Source organism: Malaclemys terrapin, chromosome 2, assembly GCF_027887155.1.
Source record: "Malaclemys terrapin pileata isolate rMalTer1 chromosome 2, rMalTer1.hap1, whole genome shotgun sequence".
In the NCBI taxonomy this organism is placed as follows: domain Eukaryota; kingdom Metazoa; phylum Chordata; order Testudines; family Emydidae; genus Malaclemys; species Malaclemys terrapin.
Genome location: NC_071506.1, coordinates 51278331 through 51302471, shown reverse-complemented (window position 1 = coordinate 51302471; position 24141 = coordinate 51278331). Strand labels below are relative to the sequence as shown.

At 40.5% G+C, this 24141-nt stretch overlaps 1 protein-coding gene across 1 annotated transcript in view; it reads right to left on the bottom strand.

Moving 5' to 3' along the window:
* The window catches only part of PAG1 (phosphoprotein membrane anchor with glycosphingolipid microdomains 1), a 208072-nt gene extending 186236 nt beyond the window's left edge, over positions 1-21836 (bottom strand). The window contains exon 1 of the mRNA XM_054020395.1: positions 21381-21836. The gene's annotated coding sequence lies outside the window, so the exon portion shown is untranslated. The remainder of the gene's footprint in view (positions 1-21380) is intronic.
* Positions 21837-24141: the final 2305 nt, after the last annotated feature.

The following is a 24141-nucleotide window of genomic DNA, read 5'->3' as shown; positions in this document are numbered from 1 at the left end:
TTTCTATTTGGAAATGCCACTGCAGCACCTCATGGAAGACAGAGTGACTCCTGCTCCCATTCTCATCTATATACTGGGATCCCTGATTGAACTCCATTGCCCATGATGCATCACAGTCTTCCCTTTTAGAAGGGAAAATGGAGACTCATGAGAGTCCACAGCCAGTATTTGCTTTCCTCCAGTGTTCTTGTGTAGTAGCTGATTTCAAATAAGAGACTGCATACTTTTGTTAAGTTTCAGAGTAACAGCCGTGTTAGTCTGTATCCGCAAAAAGAAGAACAGGAGTACTTGTGGCACCTTAGAGACTAACAAATTTATTAGAGCATAAGCTTTCGTGGACTACAGCCCACTTCTTCGGATGCATATAGAATGGAACATATATTGAGGAGATATATATACACACATACAGAGAGCATAAACAGGTGGGAGTTGTCTTACTAACTCTGAGAGGCCAATTAATTAAGAGAAAAAAAAAAAAAAAAACTTTTGAAGTGATAATCAAGCTAGCCGAGTACAGACAGTGTGATAAGAAGTGTGAGAATACTTACAAGGGGAGATAGTCAACGTTTGTAATGGCTCAGCCATTCCCAGTCCTTATTCAAACCGGAGTTAATTGTGTCTAGTTTGCATATCAATTCTAGCTCTGCAGTCTCTCTTTGGAGTCTGTTTTTGAAGTTTTTCTGTTGTAATATAGCCACCCGCAGGTCTGTCACTGAATGACCAGACAGGTTAAAGTGTTCTCCCACTGGTTTTTGAGTATTTTGATTCCTGATGTCAGATTTGTGTCCATTAATTCTTTTGCGTAGAGACTGTCCGGTTTGGCCAATGTACATGGCAGAGGGGCATTGCTGGCACATGATGGCATAGATCACATTGGTAGATGTGCAGGTGAACGAGCCCCTGATGGTATGGCTGATGTGATTAGGTCCTATGATGATGTCACTTGAATAGATATGTGGACAGAGTTGGCATCGGGGTTTGTTACAAGGATAGGTTCCTGGGTTAGTGGTTTTGTTCAGTTTGTTAGAAGCTCCATTACTTCATTCTTACATTCCTTCAGAACTCTTGTGTGTCACCATACAGTTCTGGAGACTTGTTGCTATTTGTCAGTTTCTTCCAATAAACTCCCCTTTGACAGTTCCTCATCTTTGTTATCTAAAGAGTACCTCCCCAAAGTCCCTGTAGTAAAAAATAAAGCTAACAAATAATTTAATTTTTCTGCAATGTCCTTGCTATCTTCAATATTCCTTTAACTCCCAGATGATCCAGCAGACCCACCAATTCTCTTACAGATTTTCTCTTTTTGATATATAAAGAATTTCTTATTAGTTTTTATGTCTTTGGCTATTAGCTCATCAAATTGCCTATTCATTCTCCTTATTTTCATCTTATATTTCACCAGCCATAGTTTGACTTTACACTCTTTTCTATGGGATTTGCTAGGATTAGATATCCATTTTGTGAAGGATACCCATAAGACTTGAATAACCTCTTGCATGCATCCGATGAAGTGGGTTTTAGCCCACGAAAACTTATGCCCAAATAAATTTGTTAGTCTCTAAGGTGCCACAAGTACTCTTCATTCTTTTTGCTGATACAGACTAACACAGCTACCACTCTGAAACCTCTTGAACTTTGCCATTTCATCATACCGATTTTTTTTCTTGTCTTCCTTTCTTGTGTAGGAGTTGCAGGCCTTCTTTGCTTCTGATATGTGCTAAAGTAACCTCCATGCTGAGTCTAAGAATATTAATTTCCTTACCTGTGGCCTTTTTAACTAGCTTCCAGGTGTGGTATTTTGTTTGTTAGTTTTTTTTTTTTTTTTTTTTTTTTTGAGAGAGAGAGAGAGACAGACAGACAGACAATTTGGCACCTAAAAACTCAACTATAATTAATTGATACGGGTTCATTGTTATTCAGACTGTCTCGGAAATCATTAAACATCCAATTACGTGTTTTTCATTATGTTGTGCATGCTATGTTGTTCAATAGTTAACTCTGAGAACTTGACTTAGGGTATGGCTACACGGGAAACTTCAAAGCGCTGTCATGGGAACGCTCCCGCGACAGCGCTTTGAAGTGCGAGTGTGGTCGCGCGCGAGCGCTGGGAGAGAGCTCTCTCAGTGCTCCTGGTAATCGACCTCCATGAGCACTCCCAGCGCTTGGAGCCTGTTTACGCTAGCGCTTTAAAGCTCTCAGACTTGCTGTGCTCAGGGGAGTGATTTTTCACACCCCTGAGCCAGCAAGTTAGAGCGCTTTAAAATGTAAGTGTAGACAAGCCCTTAGGTATAAGTCCCAGGCTTATTGCCCATGCCACAACCATCCAGAATATTTTATCAGAGCGCACTGATTCCAAATAATCAAGAATGTTAGCAGCATCTATTATAATGCAAATAAAATATGCTCTTGAAAACATGCAGATTTTTTTCATTTAGCTAATGATACTGCTACCACAGCTTCCCACCAGCTCACATACAACTAAAGGATAAAAGCATCAGTACATTCTCAGTGGTTAGCATCTTTCTAGTGAGCAATAAAGAAAAAGTAAGCATCCCTTCAATTTTGTTTTGTGTGTATGGAGAAGCTTGGGGGGAAATATATGGCACACTGGTAATGTTGCTTCTGCTCCACTGGCAAAGTGTGAACTCAAGAAGCAGCTATAACTATAGTTAATGCAAAAATCAGTCTTCCTGATAAAATGAAAAGGCTGGGGTCACTGATAACAGCTACACTGAAATTCTATCCAACATTTTCATAGATTCATAGATTCTAGGACTGGAAGGGACCTCCAGAGGTCATCGAATCCAGTCCCCTGCCCGCATGGCAGGACCAAATACTGTCTAGACCATCCCTGATAGACATTTATCTAACCTACTCTTAAATATCTCCAGAGATGGAGATTCCACAACCTCCCTAGGCAATTTATTCCAGTGTTTAACCACCCTGACAGTTAGGAACTTTTTCCTAATGTCCAACCTAGACCTCCCTTGCTGCAGCTTAAACCCATTGCTTCTGGTTCTATCCTTAGAGGCTAAGGTGAACAAGTTTTCTCCCTCCTCCTTATGACACCCTTTTAAATACCTGAAAACTGCTATCATGTCCCCTTTCAGTCTTCTCTTTTCCAAACTAAACAAACCCAATTCTTTCAGCCTTCCTTCATAGGTCATGTTCTCAAGACCTTTAATCATTCTTGTTGCTCTTCTCTGGACCCTTTCCAATTTCTCCACATCTTTTTTAAAATGCGGTGCCCAGAACTGGACACAATACTCCAGCTGAGGCCTAACCAGAGCAGAGTAGAGCAGAAGAATGACTTCTCGTGTCTTGCTCACAACACACCTGTTAATACATCCCAGAATCATGTTTGCTTTTTTTGCAACAGCATCACACTGTTGACTCATATTTAGCTTGTGGTCCACTATAACCCCTAGGTCCCTTTCTACCGTACTCCTTCCTAGACAGTATCTTCCCATTCTGTATGTGTGAAACTGATTTTTCCTTCCTAGGTGGAGCACTTTGCATTTGTCTTTGTTAAACTTCATCCTGTTTACCTCAGCCCATTTCTCCAATTTGTCCAGATCATTTTGAATTATGACCCTGTCCTCCAAACCAGTTGCAATCCCTCCCAGTTTGGTATCATCCACAAACTTAATAAGCATACTTTCTATGCCAATATCTAAGTCGTTGATGAAGATATTGAACAGAGCCGGTCCCAAAACAGACCCCTGCGGTACCCCACTCGTTATGCCTTTCCAGCAGGATTGGGAACCATTAATAACAACTCTCTGAGTACGGTTATCCAGCCAGTTATGCACCCACCTTATAGTAGCCCCATCTAAATTGTATTTGCCTAGTTTATCGATAAGAATATAATGCGAGACTGTATCAAATGCCTTACTAAAGTCTAGGTATACCACATCCACAGCTTCACCCGTATCCACAAGGCTCGTTATCCTATCAAAGAAAGTTATCAGATTGGTTTGACATGATTTGTTCTTCACAAATCCATGCTGGCTGTTCCCTATCACCTTACCACCTTCCAAGTGTTTGCAGATGATTTCCTTAATTACTTGCTCCATTATCTTCCCTGGCACAGAAGTTAAACTAACTGGTCTGTAGTTTCCTGGGTTGTTTTTATTTCCCTTTTTATAGATGGGCACTATATTTGCCCTTTTCCAGTCTTCTGGAATCTCTCCCGTCTCCCATGATTTTCCAAAGATAATAGCTAGAGGCTCAGATACCTCCTCTATTAGCTCCTTGAGTATTCTAGGATGCATTTCATCAGGCCCTGGTGACTTGCAGGCATCTAACTTTTCTAAGTGATTTTTAACTTTCTTTTTTTATTTTATCTGCTAAACCTACCCCCTTCCCATTAGCATTCACTATGTTAGGCATTCCTTCAGACTTCTTGGTGAAGACCGAAACAAAGAAGTCATTAAGCATCTCTGCCATTTCCAAGTTTCCTGTTACTGTTTCTCCCTCTTCACTAAGCAGTGGGCCTACCCTGTCTTTGGTCTTCCTCTTGCTTCTAATGTATCGATAAAAAGTCTTCTTGTTTCCCTTTATTCCTGTAGCTAGTTTGAGCTCATTTTGTGCCTTTGCCTTTCTAATCTTGCCCCTGCATTCCTGTGTTGTTTGCCTATATTCATCCTTTGTAATCTGTCCTAGTTTCCATTTTTTATATGACTCCTTTTTATTTTTTAGATCATGCAAGATCTCGTGGTTAAGCCAAGGTGGTCTTTTGCCACATTTTCTATCTTTCCTAACCAGCGGAATAGCTTGCTTTTGGGCCCTTAATAGTGTCCCTTTGAAAAACTGCCAACTCTCCTCAGTTGTTTTTCCCCTCAGTCTTGATTCCCATGGGACCTTACCTATCAGCTCTCTGAGCTTACCAAAATCTGCAAAATTTGCAAGTCATTTTGCATTATCCTTATTTTTCAGCTTCTTTAGAGGTTGTCAGCTATAAATGAGCCACTGCTGGGCTCCTGTAGGAAAAGTTTTCAGAAACTTATAGGAGATACACAATCAAAGAGAGCATAAGCAGTTCAGTTTCTCTATTTTCTTAATAGACTGTGGTTAGCTTTGCCAAAATTAAGGGTCATGCACAGTGCCACAAACTTCTACTTTAGAGTGAGAAAGCTCTGTCAGTTTGTGTTGATAAAGCCTCCTTCCTTGAATATGGGAATGATATTACTTCAGGTCTTTTAGTATGCCAGCTAAGATCGGAAACATACCACCTGTTCTGTTATTCCACAATGCCAATGTGTTTCAGGAAATCAGAAACAATCGTAGTCAAAACTGAACTTTAAAAGAGGGCATTAAATAAAGTACTTAAACAAATAAGTTCAGTTTTAACTAGTATCGCTTCTGTTAACATGCACCTGACAGCCCTTAAAGGTTCATGTATATTTATTGTAGGGATGTAAATACCGGTTAAAAAGTTAACTGTTTAAACAATTAAAAATATGTCATTTAAATGGTTAACACTCTGGCCGGCGCAGGGCTACTCAGGTCGGCTTAAGGCTGCCCGGGCTGGCTGGCCGCCCAGCCCAGGGTTAACAGTTAAAGCAGGTTAACCAGTAAGACTATTGCTTACCAGTTAACCTTTTACATCCCTAATTTATTGACAGCCAAAAATTTTGTCTTCAGCTGCATTTCTACCTCCACATTTGCCCTCCCCTTCTGATTAAGCATTAAAAAAAACTAAGACATTAACAAACAAGAACCTACTTGTGAAGTAATTAGTAACAACATACTGGATACAAACCAACAAAAGCAAGAAAATGAAAAATTAAGCACATGCTCTCCAGTTCTCCATCCACAGGCACACCACCTTATCATTACCATAACTACCATACACCACAGGCTATGCACTGCAATCTTAATTCTGCCTCCCTAGGAATGTCAACCTTTCATGATCTCCTTTAGTCACCGGTCTACATACAACGTTTTACTACACTAACCCATGCCAATGTAAGCAACTACTATGCCAATTGTCCGCATTACTAGCGTTGGATGAAAATAATAAAAACATAAGAACGGCCATACTGGGTCAGACCAAGGGTCCATCTAGCCCAGTATGTTGTTTTCCGACAGTGGCCAAGGGTGAAAGGGGGCAAAGTTAAGTTTGCAGCAAATGGTCTGCAGCCACAGAGGCTCCTCCTGCCTATAGGCTGGAGCATCATCTGCAGAGAGCCAAAGGTAATATTCCCCCCACAGACCTTTCTTCCCTCCTCAGCCACAGCTCCCCAGCACACAAACGAGTTATTTACACCAGGCTCTTTGGAGAGGATTGCTTCAATTTGCATAAATTCATCTTAATTAAGACATATACAGTTGGTGCTAAAGGGTTATTAAATTCTTCACTACACACGCATGACAATCTGAGCACTGGCTGTTTTTATATAACAGTTTCCAAATAAAGATTAAACTAAGAAGAAATAACTATCAACTAAAGTTGCAATGCAAGGAGCATTGTTTTAATTAAGTACAGTGCACTTTCAGTGTTTAGAACTATATTGGAGAAATGAGACAACTATCTCTAGACAGATTTCAAGTACAGAAATCTCTGTTTCTTAAGTTCCTTTAGACAGTAGTTACTCCTGAGGGCATTCTGTGCCAAAAATACTAAAAATTATGCATCAAAAAATTAAAAATTCTGTGCACAATATTTTAAAATTCTGCAAAATTCTGCCAAATATTATTTGTCAAATAAATGTGGAGGCTCCAGCATGGCACTGGGGAGCACAGGCTACTGGCTGCACAGAGGTGGGAGATCACTGTGCAGTTCCCCCCAGGACATGGACTCAGCAGTGAGGCTGCAACCCTGACACAGTGTAAGAACCGGGCCTGCCCCAGAAACACCCAGGGCTCTGCCTCTCTGTACCAGGTGCACCAGGTGTGGGCAGGCAGGCTCAGCAAGGCAGGATCCAAGTGTGGAGAGGCTTAGTGTGGGGGGATCCAGGTGTGTGCTCAGAGGGTTCTGTGTGGGGAAATCTGGGTGTGGGCAGCTCAGTGGGGGATCCGGGTGTCGGGGGAGGGATCTGGATGCACAGGGGCTTGTTGGGGGGTCTAGGTGCAATGGTAATGGGAATCTGCAGGAGGGTCCAGGTGAAAGTGGTTGGGGCTCAGCAGGTGGGTCTGGGGGACTTAGTGGGGGGTCCAGATGCTGGGGGAGGGGGCTCAGTGGGGTGGGAATCCACGTGTGGGTGGCTCGTCAGGGAGGTCCAGGTGCAGAGGGAGTTGGGCTCATCGGGGCGTTCTGAGTGTGAGAGGATGAGGCTCGGCAGGAAGGTCTGGGTATGAGGGAGTCATAGGGGGAGCAAGGGGGTTCAATATTACAGAGTGAGCTGCTTTATACCACTTTTGTTTCTGGGGATTTTATTAAATTGAATTAAACTACTGACAATGCATATTTATCATGCCAGGCAGGTCTATCAAACGTTAACAGTTTAAAAAAATATATTGGACTGGCCTGCTGGGGTTATTTTTGCAGGCAGTATCTAAGTATCTATTTGTCCTCTTTCTATTTTGCTGGGTATGTAATTTCTGTGATTTTTTTCCATAACAACCTGTCATATTTTTTTAACCCTTCCTCTAATTTTGGACAATTTTTCTTTTACCAGTGAGAGCCTATCCGTAGTCTAGTAACTACTAGCAGATGAGAGTTTAATTCTTCACATCTTGGAGCGTGACCATTTCCACTAAGAAGCCCCAAGAGGATTACCAAAGGATCCTGTGGTAATAAATACCCAACGGTTTGCAATATTTGGTTATGAATACATCCCAGTATTGTTGAATGACTGGACATAGCCATCATATATGTATATCAAGTCTCCTCTTTCACCACAATTTCTCCAACATTATTCCCCATTTAATCTATACACATTTTCTTTATTAAATGGGAGATGTTTAAGAATAAGGACTGAGTAAACTGAGGAAGGACCTCAGGATTCTACCCACAACAGTTAAAATACAACGGCTAATTTTCATGTGTATTAAGGTTACAACAGCTAATTTTCATGTGTATTAAAGTTATGAAACTAAACAGTCATCTCAAAAAGTGAGAGTCAAATCCTGCTCCCACTGAAACCAATGAATAAAGTGGGGTCTCTTCATAACTGGGACATCAATTTAACTGGGATGGCAGACTGGCCACTGTGGTATCCCAGTTAAGTGGATCCTGTTGTAACACACATTTATATAAAATATTAGGGTAAAAAAACATTTCCCAATTTCCTGATAGATTAAAGCTATTAAATTACTGGTAAGTAACAGATTTTTTCAAAGTCACCAACCCGAAATACTAAAAAAAAAAAATTAAGTAACCTGTTCTAAACATATTGATCTATCTAGATTCAAAGAAATGATATTTGCAGTTAGAAAATAAGCAAAACAAACTAATTTTACAATGTACTATGGAAAAATTCTGAACATATTTTTAAAATCAAAGATCATGATTTTTGGTTTCTAAAACTATTAAACTAATGTAAGACTTATTCCAAGGTTTCAAATAAGGACTCAAAAATTATTACTCCCTTGAGCTACATGTTAATCTATACAGAAAAGCCTCAGATCACGAGAGTCACAAATGGAGGCAACAGCAATAGCTAATAAATGTACATTTAAAAAAATAATCAGGAAATACTCTTTACATGCTCCACTGAACGGTAGATGTGAGCGGCTTATTCGACTAATCCATTGCTGATTGTATCCAGTATACGTGGAACTGTGAAGGTACACATATGAGAAATATCCAAACATCTATCTGGCTATACAAAGGCAGGAGAAAAGAGTACTACTGTCAGAGTGCACTGCTTATTACAACACATTTTATGAGGCCAATTTTTGAAAAGACCATTCTTTGAAAAGGCTAACTTAGACTACAGTACTAGTGTCAAACCACTGCATGTCATAAATGGCTTAGCCCTGTAACTAGGTCAGTGAATTAGGAAGGGTAAGGTTGTGACAAAAAGCCAATTGTAAAATATCCCCTTCAAATTACTCATTTTAACTTCTTGTGTTTGTTTGATTGTTGTGTTATGTTCCTATTCAAATAACGCAGGGAAAAAAAGCTGTGAAAGAGATATTCTGCCCAATTAGCCATGAGTTATTTCTAACACTTTAAGTGTTAATTGACTATTCAATATTCTGAAAGACTAAACAGGAAATTCCTTTCTTAAAAAACATACTAAAATTATGCAATAGTTTGACACTTTCTCAAAGTGCAAACCAGAATTTTAATATCTAGTTTCCCCTGTATTCATTTCCCCCTTAGTTCTCTCCTTAGACAATCAAATCTACAGTATGCCTCATCGAATGTGTCAGATTAATAAATAATGAATGATCTGCAAACAATATAGCTCAAATCGTCCACTGAGTTGGATCAGTTATCTTGAATTTAACGAGAATAAAGGAAAATTAAATTAACAATCTCTGACATTGCTAAATTAAATGATATAATCTTGTATATTACAACAGATATAAACAATGCACTTCCTGAAACAGAATCATCACAAAACAATGTACTTTTTATATTGAATAATTGCCCATAATATGAAGAGGCATTTCATAGCTTTTATATTTGGGAAACATACACACAATGCAGTCAGTTCTAGTTACTGTATTTTTTTAAAACAACTAGGAGATACCAGGTGAGAGATACTTTTGAACCCAGGCTTATAGCAATTCTTGAAGTGAAAATTAAAATATACGGAACTCACTAAGGAGGGGAGGGAAGGCGAAGCTATAAAATATGTATATTCTTGATAATTATCATACTCAGTCACTTATAGTACTTCTGGTTTTCTAGTAACAAGTTTATCTTAGTAGTCTGAATGTTGATGCCTAATGTAGAGAGACTTTACTAGCATGAAAAATGATATTTACTATATATTCATCTAGGGTGATAGCCACTTCACTTATATAAAGTCCAAGTAATTGAGCTCTATGCTGGTGCAAGACAAAAGAATTGCAGAAGTGAAATCAACTCCTCAAACCAGGACTGGTAGCAGGGTTGCAGCTTAGCACTCACGTTGAAGCTATTCCAGACGACGGGATGGAAGAGTAGCCAGAACCTTTCTATAAAGGCTGCATGGGGTGTTGTGATTATATGGTCCAGGGAGATCGATTCAGTGGCCCCTCATGTTGGCCTTCTGGGTGGCCTATGTGAGGCCTGGAAAGGGAAAGGGGAGATGATGCCACAGAATCATTTGACTCCCTCTCCTTCCAAGTTGAAGACCTGGATCCTTCCTTATGCAGAGGGGAATACTCCTGGAGGAATTCTGCACCACTGCACATGTGCATATTTCATGTACCATGCATATTTTTAATTTTTTTTGTGCGCAGAAAATGGCTTCTGCTGAAAAGTTGCTGCAGTTCTGTCTTTTAACCTCCAGCGGGCACTGTGGTGCTAGAACAGAGCAGCAGCTCCTGCCCAGCCACAGCTACGATGGGGAAGAGAAAGAGCCTGCCTTCTTCAAAGCGCCTGTCAGGCCAGGTCAGGAGACAGGGTCTATGGGGAGACAGACAGCGTGGGGCTGCTGCGGGGTCAGACAGGGGTTCATAAGGGCTAGTGGGAGAGGACAGACTAGACCAGGGGATGAATGGGAGTGGAGGCACAGGGCCACATGGGTAGAGGGAGAGGGGGTGCAGAGCTACAGGGGGAAGGAGGATGACTGAGTTGGGGCACAGATACATATAGAGATGTGGTACAGGGCCACATGGGGATGGGGGGAGTGGATGTCTGAGTGAGGGTGGAGGGACACGTGGACAGGGAGTGCAAGGACACATGGCGGTACAGGGACACATGGGGATAGGAGCAGATGTGCCTGACTGAATGGGAGAAGTTGGGGTCAGCTAGGGTCTGCATGGGGGCCACTCCCTAACAATCCCTCCCCACCTCACCTCCCAAAACCTTTTCCATACTTTTCCTACCCATACCCAACAACTCTTCAAGTTCATACCCAGGCTCCTTGCCAGCAATTACTTACCTCTCCCTCAACTCCTCCATTACCCCTAACTCCCGCAAGCCTTTGCACTGCTTCTGACGGGTGCGAGAAATATGGTTCTGTACTGTAGTTTAAATGAATTATTACTCAGAGTTCTGTATTAATATGCCTAGTAAGGAATCTGCTTGTCAAAAAACATTTCCTGAATCTTTTTTGTTATCTGTATTGTTACAGACATACTTGCTGACTGGTATTTTGAATTAAAGTACCAAAATAATTGAAACTAGTGTGATTATATTGTGTTATTTTGACAAATAAAATATGCATAATTTTGCAGAATTGTAACTTTTTTTGTTCAGAATTTTATTTTTTGGCACAGAATTCCCTCAGGAGTATGGGAATCACTGTGCAAGAAGCACAAAGAAACCATCAATCCCCTTGGGTTTGTTTGCTTGTTTTTAAAAATGTACGTGTCCATGAAATGTCTTCTTGTAGACTCAGTCCTGCATTTCTTCATTATATATATCTCTCTCTCTCTTATGGTTCTGTACTGCTGCCCATTACTTTAGTATCTGGACACCTTCCATGTAAATAGACTGGCAAGAGTGGAGACATTAGTGGACTTCATAGCACCTCTGGCTCTTCTCCCTTACTGGAGACAGAAAACCCTGCTTGGGGTATGTAATTTTTGTTATTTTATAGGAGGATGACAGTGGAGGCTGTTGATATTGTAAATGTGATTCCACTTATCGTGAAAAAAATTTTTATCAGAGAAGGAGGTTTTATGTCATTTATCTAAAGACGGTTAGATCTGGATTCATGGAATCTTCTTCTGGAAGATCATTCCACAGCCAGAATCCCACAACTGAAAACGGTTTGTTCCTGGCTCCCACACGCTTTGTGATCTGCACTGATCTCCAGAAGAGTACAACTATCTTGGCTGTTCACTGATAGAGATCCAGTCTCCAACTCAGCTTGGAAAGGCCAAAACCTTAAACTGGCAATGGAAATGGACTGAGAAGCAGTGAAGGGACTGAGGCATGGGCCTGATCTGCTCATGGTGTCCTAAGCCATAGAGGAGCCACACATTTTAGTTATCAGTAGAAGTAGTCATGTGAGTAAGGATTTGCAGGAACGGACATTACATCAATAATCAAAAGAAAACATACAGGTGGTATTAATGGGGTGATTATTTGGAGGAAGATGTTCCAGAGAGCTGAGTTGGGTTTAAGTTGGCTGGCAGGGAAAGGAATTTTAATGATCCCCTAGGCAGTGAGTAATCAAAATAATGTAAATAATATGGACCCTGCCACTGAATTCAATGGCCAAATTCCCACTGGCTTCAGTGGGTATAGAATCAGGTACTCTGAATACAGTGCCATAAATTAACATAGTAGAGCTCTCTTAAGATAGAAGCGCTGCACATCCTGTTACAACAGCAAGCTTAATAACTTTGTTTGCAGGGATAGGATGAGGGTCTGGTTTTCGTTAATCTCAGAGAGAATTAGTTTATCGTTTTGAGGGATGTCCTTTCTTCATTTGGTCACAAACAATATTTTTTAGAAGACATAACTCCAGAGGAGGCCACAGATGCACACTCCTGCTATAGCCAGGAGGAAAGTTGGATCTGTGAAGCCTGAAATTGAGATCTGGGACCTGCACACTGGTGCTTACATTTCTGTCATTCCTTAAAACTTGCTGTCATTTGGAAACAAAAGATTGGCAAGGCTTTTATAGCATTCACCTTTCAATTAAATAAAAGTAATATCTGAAACCTTGCATTAAAATAGCCATAAGATTTGTTAGGCTCCTCTTCTAATTATGTGATCTTCACATTTCCTGTACATTAACAAAGTTAGACTATGAAATTGGCAGCAAATATTAGAAGCTTTAAAGACTCTTATAGAACTTGGCAAATAACTCTAAAGCAATCAAGTCATCAGTAAAATGAACTTCTTTCCTTACAGCTAGGCAGTTTTTCCATTAAAAATAAGATAAATGGTAAAATTAAATCACAAATATACTTTAATAGATCTATACGCAGCATAATGGCTTTTTGAAAGAAGGCAATTTTATCATTGTGCTTCTGTGGCTGATAAATAAGGCCCAGTCTTACAAACCCTGACTCATATGAGGAATCCATGCTTGTGCAAATTGTCCCACTGTAATCAACAATGGGACTACTCACAGGAACATGGATTCTTCATGGGAGTAGGAGCTGGCAGGGTCAAGCCCTAATATTGTAATTACAACTGCGCCATTACACCAAATAATCCTTAATTTGATATTTTATATTGCAGTACATTAGCAACATTTGATTAATTTAATAATTCATTGTAAGAACTCACTCCTGTGATATGATGAAAGGAAGTTTCAAATACAGTATTTAAGTGGTTCTTCCAACACATTAAAACACAGCATTTCTCCACAGGACAATAAAATGTTTATCCTTTGTCATGCATTTCATTGATGCTGTTTAGTTGTGTGCCCTTTGCAGGGAACACAAGAGGCTGCCTTATGCCTTAATTAAAGCACTGTCGCACTTTCTAAAAGAACAATGAGTGCAAGGGGGAAGAGGTGATCATTCCAAGAAGTAATGAAGAGATTTTGTTTCATCGGGTTATCAATTATTTATGAGTAAGTCCTCAGATTAATGCATCTGCAGCTGAGTGGTTTTTTTTAAATACCTTTAAACTCTACACATGGTACAGTAGTACTGTACACAAGCTGTACACAAGCTAAATTGGTTTTCTATACAAGTCACCAAGAAATGAGAGTTAAATCTGGACTTTATTAATAAAATGGTACTGTACTTTCTCTAACAAAGTGACTGCAAGTCTTAAAGTCACCTTGCAGATTTCTTTTGGATGATGATAAAGACTGGGGAATAATATAATCTCATATTGCAGAATTTCTGTAAATTTTCTTACAGTCAAGTCTTATTCATTTTGACTTACAGACTCTTAAACTGGTTATGCCATACATTACTCCTACAGGTTTTGCCCTGGGAGAATAAAGTACAGTTGGCTGGAATTTGTTCAATGTAAAATATTGATGAAAGTTGTCCTTTTCCCCCAAAAATGGAGAGATTTTGTTTTGTTTGTACAAAAACTCTTCTAAATTTTCCATTTTTCAAAATGTTCTAAACAAAGTTGGCTTGTTGGTTGTTCTGCAAAGTATAAATATATATGCACACATGGATGCACATATGTTTTATCTTTTGACTGGTGGTCACTTTCATCATGAAGTGGAATAGTGCCAAAACTCGAACATTCCATTTGCTAAATTTACTGTTTGCAATACTTTAAGAATTCTGTTTTTGAAAATAATTGATGAGAAAGTTTGGAAACGAAAGACAGACCGCTACAGAACATAACAGGCCATGTTCAGAGTTACAGAAATATCTGTGCAATTCCCAGCTATAGAGGCTGATTAAATGCCCAATGAAATCAATGGGAGTCTTTCTTGACTTCATTAAGCTTTGAATTAGGCAGCTTGAGGGGAGGAAGTATACAAGAAACTTCCTAAGGCCATGTCTACACTTTCAGGGAATTGATGCTGCTATGATCGACGCAGAGGGGGTCGATTTAGCAGGTCTAGTGAAGATCCGCTAAATCGACCGCAGACAGCTCTCCGGTCCACTCCAGTACTCCACCAGAACAAGAGGAGTAAGGTAAGTCAACAGAAGAGTGTCTCCTGTTGACGCAGTGCAGTGTAGACACCACTGTAAGTCTACTTAAGCTACATCGACTCCAGCTACGTTATTCACGTAATTGGAGTAGTGTAACTTAGGTCAACTTACCACAGTAGTGTAGATAAGGCCTAAGGTTCACTTCCTTCCTGGAGCGTCCTCCACATGCTTCCTTCTAAAAGGAGGGTTTGGGGATTGGCACATTGGGCAAGGCTAGTTAATCCTTCAGAGAAAGAAAGCACTTTCTGCATGGATCCTAAGGCAACTGCAAGAGAGTGCTTCAGAGTGCTGTCTGGCCTCCCCATGTCACGAGCAATGCTGCTATTGGGTTTTACCATCACCCCCCAACTAGACGTGTGAGCCCCCTCTCATTCTGTCCTGAACAGTTAAGAATTGCCATGTACCATTAAAGAATTGCCACTTTCAACCCTTTTATTAGTTAGTTTGTAAAAGTTTATAGAGTGTGTGTGTTCGGATAAAATGTGATATATCAATGTTAGCCATTACTCATTGTTATTACGCAGCTTTAAGGAACATCTACATTTACTTTATCACACCACAGTAGAACAAATGGCTCTTGAAATCGGGTGACAACAGCTTTACTCCAACCAATCAACATTATCTGTCAGTGTTAGCTAAAATATATGAGTATCTGAAAACATATTAACATAAAAGTGAAATACGTATTGATGGACATTGATACAAAAGTATAATTTCAAATCCATTTTTAAGAATTGGACAACACCTATATACAATTGTGATACTGCTATGAAATCAATGATCCACACAGTAAAATTCTGAACTCTCTGGTTGCTCACAGGAGAGCTTTTCTTCTTAGACTCTGAGCTGCTCAGGGCAGGAAAGGATCATGACCTAGACATCACCTTGCCTGGAAAGCACCTAATACATCATGGATGCTACAGTAAACAAATAGCAATAATATAAAAGGAGCTAGATTTGTCATACACTGTTTGAAAGCTGATGATCTGAAGACATCAAAAGGATCTTTGAATATTCAATTGGTCAACATGTCACTAACAGATTTCTTCTGTGGGAAGACAATTTGTTTTAAGCATGAGCTTCCTTAGTTCCCTAATTCCATATCCTCATTTTTAAGGAAAAAAATCATTTCCTTATTCCATGTTTTTATGTGGACAGAATTTCATTTTTTTTCACAATTACTATGAACAATAGATCATAAGCCAGTACTGAGGAAGTAGAAATAAAATGTCAACACTAACCATTCTGCGCAATGTCTTGTTGAAATAGCACTTAACAATCAGTACAACTAGGACATTATTGGCCATGCCCAGTGATATGATGCATCCCCAGCTAGTTTGGAAATAAAAAGAAAGCCTTTGGCAGGAATCCTAACATGATTTTGTATATGCTTATCTTTGATATCAAAGTATTATCCTTAACTTATGTAAACATTTAAATGATGCATTCATGGAGAGTGCTTTTCTTACACATTTATACTTTCCCACAGCATACTTCCAGACAGATGAACACTGTTTATCTTTATCTTTCACATTTACTGTTCACTCATACCTTTTAAAATGAACACTCTTTACATATGACACAACAGGGACGAAGCAATTTAGTGCTCATTTGCCCTAATCTGCTATTGATGTTAGATTAAAAACATTTATTCAAACCACATACATGAATAAAAGTAAATAAAAATGGAGTGGCAGTGGTGTCTAGTAGATTGAGCAGAGAACTGGGAATCAGGACCTCCTGGGTGATAATCTCAGTCCTGTCACTGACTTGCTATACCACTGACATACAGTTTCTGGTCTTGGGCCAGTCACCTCTTTATATACCAAGTTCCCTATATGTAAAATACGCATTGTAAGACTTATGAATTTACAGAGGAGTCTTGTGAGGATTAATGCAGTGCTCTGCAAATGTAAAAAGCTAGTTATTAATATTAAGTAGGGCTGTTGATTAATCACAGTTAACTCACGCGATTAACTCAAAAAAATTAATTGCGATTAATCGCAGTTGTAATCACACTGTTAAACAAGAGACTACCAATTTAAATGCATTAAATATTTGGGATGTTTTTCTACATTTTCATATATATCTTGTATTCTGTGTTGTAACTGAAATTAAAGTGTATATTTTGATGGCATATATTTGCACTGTAAAAATGATAAACAGAAGAAATAGTATTTTTCAGTTCACCTCCTACAAGTATTGTAGTGCAATCTCTTTGTCCTGAAAGTGCAATTTACAAATGTAGATTTTTTTTTGTTATATAACTTCACTCAAAAACAAAACAATATAAAACTTCAGAGGCTACAAGTCCACTCAGTCCCACTTCCCGTTCAGCCAATGGCTAAGAGAAACAAGAGATAATGCTGCCCACTTCTTATTTACAATGTCACCAGAAAGTGGGAACAGGCATTTGCATGGCACTTTTCTAGCCGGCGCTGCAAGGTATTTATGTGCCAGATATGCTAAACATTCATATGCCCCTTCATGCTTTGGCCACCATTCTAGAGGACAAACCAGTAAAAACAAATAATGCGTTAATTAACTTTGTGACTGAACTCCTTGGGAGAGAACTGTACGTCCCCTGCTCTGATCTACCCGCATTCTGCCATATGTTTCATGTTACAGCAGTCCTGGGTGATGACCCAGCACATGTTGTTGTTCATTTTAAGAACACTTTCATTGCAGATTTGACAACACACAAAGAAGGTACCAATATGAGATTTGTAAAGATAGCTACAGCACTCGACCCAAGATTAAAGAATCTGAAGTGCCTTCCAAAATCTGAGAGGGATGAGGTAGTGAGTATGCTTTTAGAAGTCTTAAAAGAGAAACATTCTGATGCAGAAACTACAGAACCCAAACCACCAAAAAAGAAAAGTAACGTTCTGCTGGTGGCATCTGACGCAGATAATGAAAATGAACATGTGTCAGTCCACACTGCTTTGGATGGTTTTCAAACAGAACCCATCATCAACAGGGACGCATGTTCCCTGGAATGGTAGTTAAAGCATGTGCATCTGGCATGTAAAGATCTTGCGACACTGGCTACAACAGTGCCATGAGAACGCCTGTTCTCACTTTCAGGTGACTTTGTAAACAAGAAGAGGGCAGCATTATCTCCTGCAAATGTAAACAAACATGTTTGTCTGAGCAATTGGCTGAACAAGAAGTAGGACTGAGTGGACTCGCAAGCTCTAAAATTTTACATTGTTTTATTTTTGAATGCAGTATTTTTGTACGTAATTCTATATTTGTAAGTTCAATTTTCATGATAAAGAGATTGCATTATAGTTCTTGTATTTGGTGAATTGAAAAATACTATTTATTTTGTCTTTTTACAGTGCAAACTCTTATAATCAAAAATAAATATAAAGTGGGCACTGTACACTTTGTATTCTGTGTTGTAATTGAAATCAATATATTTGAAAATGTAGAAAACATCCAAAAATATTTAAATAAATGGTATTCTATTATTGTTTAATTGCACGATTAATCATGATTTATTTTTTTAATCCCTTGACAGCCGTAATATTAAGTAAACTGCACTGTAAGATCTCTTGTACTTTTTATTTTCTTGTTTGATATGTTGATATGTAGTAATGCAAATATTTAGATACAAATCCTTTTCTTCCTATGTGAGTACCCCCACTGAACTACTTTACTCACAAGAGGAAAGGTTTGCAGGATTGGGGCCTCTAGCTTTACCCAATTAAGGCCTTCATCCTGCATCTGACAGCACTCAATAGAACCACTGTGCCCATGTGAAACCCCATTAAAGTCAGAGCAGCCCCATGTGAGCCGGTCAGTTGACCTGCATACTATCAGTTGTAGATTTGGGATCTCACTGTGGACTGCCTTCAGTTACACTGTGGATCACCTTAAGGATTTGTTTCTATTAAACAGGGTGTTAAAATGTGTTTAACAATGTACCAGGTCTACTAACCTTAGCATCCCTCACCCTCCCCATATTTGAGGAGTTTTAAATAGTATATTGCTTTTTTTGAAAAGCTTCACTGTTTGCCATCCCCTTAGAGAAACTTGGTGGGAAAAACTTTTAACATTAATTAGTTGAGAAAAATGCTCATTTATTAACTTCCTTGAGTGTCAATGAAGTCAGCAGAGCCCTTGGAAAAAGTGCTCCTTGCCTAAATGCCACTGGACAGCCAATGAGAGGAGCTCAACTGCTTTGTTTTTGAAGATCCCACAAAATAGTGGCTCTTTCAAAAATACACTTTTGCTCTGGATTACGGAGTATTTTCTTTTTATGATTTAGACTCCAGATGGTCCCTCCTATCAAACTAAAATCATTCTAATGGTAGGTTAAATTTAGAGCTTAAGCTATTTAATAACATTCCTCTGTATTCAATGTATGAGCTAAAAACCACATTCACATTAAGATGCCTTGCAATTAGGTTTCTGCAGAGCTTTGGGTTTTGAAAGGCATTAAGAGAGACTATGGATTATTCTTTTTTTTATTAAATGGCATTTCACAAAAGGAATCAGAAAAATATTTAAGCGTGTTAAAGGTCAGATCCTGCAAACTTTACTCATGCAAGCAGTCCCGCTGCCTTCAGTTCAACCTCTCATTTAAGAGCTGTGTCTGTATTTGTTCCTTTACAAAGTATCTTACATTCATATATTATTGTGATGAAACACCTGGGTCCATGATGGGTATTGAAAAGAAAGAATAATTCCTTGGGCTCATCCTGCAAGGTGCTGAGTACATTTTATTGTCACTGATTCCAATGGGAGCTGAAGTCAGCTGGCACTTGCAGGAGATGCTCAGCATGCCGCAGAATTGGGCTCTTGTTAAATAAGCATTGTATCTGGATTAATGACTTTTTTTAGTAAAACATGGAGCTTTTGCTATAATGATAAATTGTCTAACAAAGTAGTACAGGTGTTTAAAGACTGTTTAAAAATCATGAACATAGTAAAACCTTTGTTTCTATCATTTCAGCTCAGTTTTACACCCAATGTAAATAAATCTGGTAACAAACTACTTCCCTTTATTGAAGGTTTTGAATATTTATTTCAATACTATTGAAACCCAAATAGTTAGTAGCTATTGCTGAAGGTGTAATCTAGCACACACAGAGATTATTGGGCAGAGCCTCAGCTAATGTAAAAAACTGTCTTAGTTCCATTGAAGTAAGGAGCCATGACAATTTACACCAGCTGAAGATTTGCCTACATGTTGTTTAAGACAACAAGCAACCCTTATTTTGTTTTGAGTCTAAATTAATTAAACATGATACTCTATATATCAGATAAACTCAACTGAAACATGGCTGCTAGGAAAACATCTTTTCTGCCAAAACTACATCTTTGTCTCTTTTTCTGCATTTGAAATAATACTGAGCCAGTACACAACAAAATCTACTCCTTTTACAAATTTAATCAACTAAAGCATTCAGCAACACTGCTAATATATTACTCTGCTTACAAACAAATCTCTCAGGGACAGATTAAAAAGAAATGTTACCGAGCTCTATCATTCAAAGTCTTACAGTTCAGCCATCTATAAATCACTGTGTTTGTTTATTTAGATAATTGGGTCCATTAGTGCAAGTAACTTTCAAGCTCCACAAATATCTGGTTAAGTCTATTTTTCAGTATGTGGATTTAAAAAAAATATTAGAAAAAATGTTCCAAGCACGCAGTAAATTATCTGTTATGTATAATTTGTGCATGTAATGCTCTCTGCACTGCTTTGAAAAAAATCCAGCTCTCCCTTGGTGATCTCTTCCGTTCAAAGAGTTTCCAATGCGAAGAACAGATGCCACTGTGAAACCAACTGGAGTCTGTCACAATGTAACTGTATCTGAATTAAACGATAGTTAAGGATTTGACTTGGAGCAACAACAGAACGGAAAATCAAAGCTGAAAGAATCAGCCTGCTGTGTGTATCGCCCTATGTGGTGCAAGCCAAGACATACACATTGATTGAAGACTTTGGTCCTGATTCTTCACCGCTTTGGACCTTGCTGTCATCTGTACCTGCGAGGCATTGTAAAATGCTGCCAAAGCATGACCGTGTTTTACACCTGTCTAAGGGAGAGTGCTCTACCCATAATAATTCTGGGCAGGGACTGAGTGACAACGATCCTTCTGGATTCCTTTGCTTTGTGGGCTTATGTCACAACCTCAGTCATTTGAATACAGCACTTCCTATTACTGATCATACAGCACAGCGCCACAGGAGACATTTCTTGGCCAGAGGCGCATCCGATACTTCGTGGCTCCGTAATCATTGCGCGGCTACTGCTTGAGCTAATCCAACCACCTTGCTACACCCAACCCCGAGCAGTGCACGGCGCCGGAATCGCACACACGCAAACCTGCCCCCCTGCTCCCCACGAGCGTTCGCTTTGCCTTCACTAGAGAGTCCCCCATCCCGCCAGGGAAAGAGCAGCGCTTCAGCCAAACATCCCCACCCGCAAATCAGACACAAGCCCGGTATGGGACGATCCCTTAACAGCACCTGCCTATGGGACCCTGCCGGAACTGGGAGCGGGAGCACCGCACCTGCCTGGCAACAGCATCTCTGTGGGGAGTGACGGCCCCGTGGGGACTAGCACTGCCCCTCCGCCGCCCATGGGCCACACATGCCCGCTCTGCCCCACCCACTCTAGCCCAGGGGAGCAACCTGGAGCCCCCGGAGGGGGGGGACAGGGCTGGACCAGGCGCTAACGCATCAGCCCCCCCGCCATCAACTTTGGAAACCGCAACCAACTTACTAGGATCTCCAGGACTTCAGGGGGTGCCCCCAGCCCCCTCCGGGCCCCCGCACCGCCGCTGGGGGCTGCCGCCTTGCTAGCCGCGGCGGGACCCGCACTTCCAAAGGCAGCGCCAGCCCCTGCTGGCCCCGCGCGCCGGAGCAGCGCCGAGCCGCGCGCGGGCTCCCCGGGACTCAGACTAACAATAACACTCGGAGGGGGGCGGCGCGGCTCCGCCGGCGGCAGGAGAGTCGCGGAGCGGGGCAGGCAGCGAGGAGCAGCCCGCGACAGCCCCCCACGCAGGGGCGAAAATGACAGCAGCGGGCGGCGGCAGCAGAAGGAGGAGCAGCAGCCGCCGGTCCGGGCAGCGCAGGATGAGCTCCGGCAATGCGCATGTTCCCAAAGCCCGGCGTGCAAACGCAAGAGATGCAGCGCCGCTGGGGCTGCTTGCGGCGGAGCAGAGCCAAGCTGGAGATGTGCGGCGGGGACTGTGCGCTAGCTGGGTACAGAGAGAGCGAGACAAGGCGCTGAGCACATGCACGCACTTCCAGTCTCTGTCTCTTCATGCCTGCACCTCCTGCCTCTCAGAGACAAGGAATTCCAGGCAGTGAGTGAGCGACTGCTGCATGCACCTCTCGCTCACTGCAAACATCAGACGCTCTGTCTGTCACCTCCAAATGCATGCCAGTGTAATGCAATGTGAAGAACTGATGGCCCCTGCTGAGTGAAAACAAGAGGAGTCCTTGTGGCACTTCAGAGACTAACAAATTTATTTGGGCATAAGCTTTCGTGGGCTAAAACCCACTTCATCAGATACGTGGAATGGAAAATACAGTAGCAGTATAAATACACAGTACATGAAAAGATGGGAGTTGCTTTACCAAGTGGGGAGTTAGTGCTTGAGATGATTCAATTAAAGTGGCTATTCTCAACAGTAGAATACCAATGGAGGAAAAATACTTGTGTAGTGTTAATGAGGGTGGCCAATTTCAAACAGTTGACAAGAAGGTGTGAGTAACAGTATGGGGAAATTAGTTTTTGTAATGACCCATCCACTCCCAGGCTTAATTTGATGGTGTCCAGTTTGCAAATTAATTCCAGTTCTGCAGTTTCTCGTTGGAGTCTGTTTTGAAGTTTTTGTTGAAGAATTATAAAAAGCAACAGCGAGTCCTGTGGCACCTTTAAGACTAATAGATGTATTGGAGCATTAGCTTTCGTGGGTGAATGCCCACTTCGTCTGATGCATGTTGAAGAATTGCCACTTTTAAGTCTGTTATTGCGTGACCAGGGAGATTGAAGTGTATTTCCCACTCCATTCATCTGATGAAGTGGTTTTAGCCCACAAAAGCTTATGCCCAAATAAATGTGTTAGTCTCTAAGGTGCCACAAGGACTGCTCGTGTTTTTGCTGATACAGACTAACACGGCTACCACACTGAAACCTGCTGAGTGGTCTCTGTAAGCTTCAGTCAGTTCCGTATTACAAGGGATGGTGGATTCCTTTCGGGCATTTCACTTTTAAAATAAGAAACTGTAAGAGACCAGCTGCCCCCGTCTTGCAATAAGCTTGTAAATTTTTATATTGTTTTCTTTGAAATGATCAAACAAAAATCAATTAAAACTGAAAGTCTTATTTGATCTAGCTGAAAAATAAATAGATATTGTATATGCTGTATTAGTACGTCGATAACGGAATCTTTATGGGACTTAACAACAGAGGACATGCGAAGAGCAGCCCAGGATAGACAGTGAAGGTGGAGGCTTGTTTGTGTCCTAAGTGAATTTTGACAGTGTGGGAAGGATTTGGAGTCAGATGTATGTAGAAGATATGTTTTCTTACATTACCCTAAGAAGACTATTACAAAAAGTGTACACACACACACACACACACACACACACACACACACACACACACTCAAAGCAGTGTGCCATATGGCTCATCTTGTACAAAGCTGTTGAGTGCTCTTATAAATATTTTACTAGCCCAGCCATTCTCAAGCTGTGGCTAGCTCTCAAGTGAGTTTCCAGCAGCTGTCTGAGGTGTGTGTGTTTGGTGGGAGGGGAGAGCATAAGCTCCTTCTAATCACTGTCCTCATTTCCCAGTGTTTGCCCAGTCACTGGCAAATAGGGTTCCTCTAATTCCAGCATTAGCTGCAAGTCAGTACATAGGGATAAGGCACACTGTGTTTGATTAACTGGACTAAAAACAGGAATGAAGGTGTCCAAACTTTCTGCCATTTGTAGAAAATTTGGGGTAATATTACTGAATAAACAGATTGTGAGAAGAGAGGGTTCAGGTATGAAACTAAGAGTGTCAGAGTGCAGAACATTGACAGAGAGAAAAACCATAGCAGCAGAAGCAGGACAGGCTGCAAAGTGAAAATATCTCACTTTGGTTTCTTTCAAGGGAAATTATACAACCACAGATTAAAATATAATAGTTTCCACCCAAAAATTTCATATGAAGTGATCCATCACCCATGGAAATCAATGGAAATACTGCTATTGACTTCAATGGACATAGGATTAAGCCCTTATTCCCTACAACCTTAACCTAGATGTCACAAATGTCCTTAGGCCTCAGATTTGAGCTTGAATCTACAATTGATGGGTAAAGTGAAAAATAAAGGCTTGTCTATACAAGAAACTTTTGCCAAATATACCAGGAAAATTATACCAGTATTGTTAAACCAATATAGTTACACTGGTATAACCCCCCATGTAGACACTCTTATCCCAGTACAAGAGTGGCTTTTTCTGGGTTAGTTTAAACCTCTTCCAAA